General features: G+C 36.8%; 1 pseudogene; it reads right to left on the bottom strand.

The window, feature by feature from the left end:
- Nucleotides 1-1,335: 1,335 nt before the first annotated feature.
- LOC105865809 (isopentenyl-diphosphate Delta-isomerase 1-like) lies at nt 1,336-2,664 on the bottom strand (annotated as a pseudogene).
- Nucleotides 2,665-2,956: the final 292 nt, after the last annotated feature.

Here is a 2,956-nt window from a genome sequence, read left to right as displayed (position 1 = left end):
TTATTTCAGGGGCAGAATACATTTCAATAACTTTATTTTGTAATGTAGTCATTTTTGTTGTTTTCTCTTTTCAATAAACACTTGCTACATACTCTCTCCTGAAATTATAAATTATCTACGGTTAACAAGACATGTATTGTTCTATTAAACTTATAAAAACATTTAGCTTTATAAGAAATAAGTTTTTATATTTTTTCCTCATTTTTTCCTTATTATATAGCATTTAAGGATAGTAAAGCTGTCTTAAGCTTTTGAATCTGAGACATCTATCTATGCAAATTGTGAAAAGTACATAAAGGTAGAACTTTAAATGTTAATATACACATATTCCATCATCTGAATCTATTTAACATCAATGTTAGCCTTCCTCTCTGTTATTTTTTCCCCTACCATATGACTTGACTTTGTAGAACAGTGGTTCTACACCACTTGGCAGGGGACACTTGGCAGTAACTAGTGTAATTTTGCTTGTCATGGGGGCAGGGGTGCTGATGGCACTTAGTGTCTAGAGCCCAGGAATGCTGCTAAACATCCCACGATGCACAGGATGTACTCCCAACACAAAGAAATATCCAGCTCAAATGTTAATATGCCAAGGTGAAGAAACTCTGTTGTAGACTACAACTCACTTCTTATTTTATAAATAGCTTCTCTGTCCACTGTAATTCTGAAAGCATAGAATTTGCTAATTTGCAAATACTATTAAAAGAATATTTAACCTAACCAATATCATTATCAAAAGTAATGTTTGCCTTTAAGTGTCAAATGATAATTCCAGAATGCTTAAACCACAAAATCAACTTAGAATGACAGCAATTAGCACATATACTATTTAATTTCCCTTGAACCTGCTCTACCACTCTAATCTTTTTATATGTAAAGCTAATTAAGACTGTCTTGAAGTAGCTAAGCAAATACTTTCCTTTGCAATTTTTTCAGGACTACAATAGAAATTAAATGATATATAAAGCACCTAGTCAAATTGCTTTATAAGTTTTCTGAAAATGTTTATCACAACATACTAAAAACTCTAAGCTTCACTTATTTGTTGAAATTTGTCATGACCATGTGTTCAAATAGTTTAAATTTTTATTTGTTCTCTCTCTTTTTACAATAATCTCTCATAAATGTCTCTTACAAACAGCAGTGCATATAGATGGATGTATGAAACAAAATTAAGAAGTCAGTTGTTTTTTTCCACACAAATTTTTACTGTAAAGTATCAATGTATCATACAGAGATGTCTCCTAATAAGGAACTATTTTTTTTTAAATCATTCTAAGTTTACTAAATGAAGAAATTTTTCAGTACTTTACTAATCATTTGTTTCCACATTCACATTCTATATTTTTTCTCATGGTCAACAAACTGATTCAAATGATTTTTTAAGTTATCCCAGCCAGGCATGGTGGCTCATGCCTGTAATCCCAGTACTTCGGGAGGCCAAGGATCGCTTGCTGCCAGGAGTTTGAGACCAGCCTGGGCAACATAGCAAGACCCCATTTCTACTTCTAAAAATTTTTAAATTAGGCTGGCATGGTAGAGTGTGCCGATAGTCCCAGCTCCTAGGGAGGCTGAGGTAGGATCGTTGCCTGAGCCCAGGAGCATGAGGCTGCAGTGAGCTGTGGTCATATCACTGTACTCCAGGCTGGGCAACAGAGTGAGACCCTGTCTCAAAAATAAGTTATCCCACCATTTAAAGAGAAAAATCTCTACAATAATTTGAAACCATTGAGTTATCTTAATTTCACCACTGGCTGTGCTTTTCAGAAGTTCTAGTTCTTCCTTTGACACATGACAATAGCTTTTAATCTTACTGGGATCTGGATTAAAAATTACATTCTGCCTTAGAAATAAAATGTAATCCATTTCATGTTCACTCCAGATGCCACCAGATTGACCCTTGTCATGAATTTGTGTCAGAAAATACATTTCGTCTGGAGGAGCCTCTTCCGTGGGCCTTCCTCATTCAGCTTTTAAACACCTCTGTGCTGTTCACCTTAGGCCAATGACAACATTTTCTTTTCTTTCTTTCTTTCTTTTTTTTTTTTTTTTTTTTTTTTGAGGCAGAGTCTCACTCTGTTGCCCAGGCTAGAGCGCTTACAGCAACCTCAAACTCTGGGCTCAAGTGATCCTCCTGCCTCAGCCTCCGGCGTAGCTGGGACTACAGGCATGCGCCACCAGCTAATTTTTTCTATATTTTTAGTTGGCCAATTAATTTCTTTCTATTTTTAGTAGAGATGAGGTCTCACTCTTGCTCAGACTGGTCTCAAACTCCTGAGCTCAAATGATCTGCCCGCCTCAGTCTCCCAGAGTGCTAGGATTACAGTCATGAGCCACCATGTCCGGCTGACATCATTTTCTTAAAGCTCACCTGGATGGATGAGCTTAATGGATGACTCTTGCAAAGATTAGCAAAACAACCTGGAAAGCGAATTTTAGCATTTGATCTCTACTGGGGGTAGGGAGCTTATTTTCAGTATTGAATGAGAAGATACTAAATGCTGAATGCAATAGTCATTTCTCAATGTTTTCATTCAGGTGACAATTCTTCTGAGTCTCAGCCCCAATTTATTTCTCATTTTCAGCAATATGAATACACATCTCTCCCAGGAGTTGAACCTGTTGTTCATCTAGATGGTCAATATCTGTCTCAGCCATCATTTACAAGATGTCCTGATCCGTCCTATCAGACAGGCTTGTAATGAGGGTGGGATCAGCAGTGGGGTCTGGTGTGTCTCAATAACTGTATAAATAAATGGCTCTCCCTTGAGTGTATATTCAAGACCTAAAGAGTTGACTTGAGCCATCTTTGTGTCCCATGCCCAGGTGGATTCTTCTCTTACTCTTCATTTCTATATTAAATTAAAAAATCTTAATTCACTTACTGGCTTGTTTGGAAAGGCAGCAAGCTTTGCCAGATAGTTCTGAATAATTGCATCCAAGATGGGCCAGA

The sequence above is a fragment of the Microcebus murinus genome, chromosome 16 (assembly GCF_040939455.1).
Source record: "Microcebus murinus isolate Inina chromosome 16, M.murinus_Inina_mat1.0, whole genome shotgun sequence".
NCBI lineage: Eukaryota > Metazoa > Chordata > Mammalia > Primates > Cheirogaleidae > Microcebus > Microcebus murinus.
This window is presented reverse-complemented; position numbering and strand designations above follow the sequence as displayed.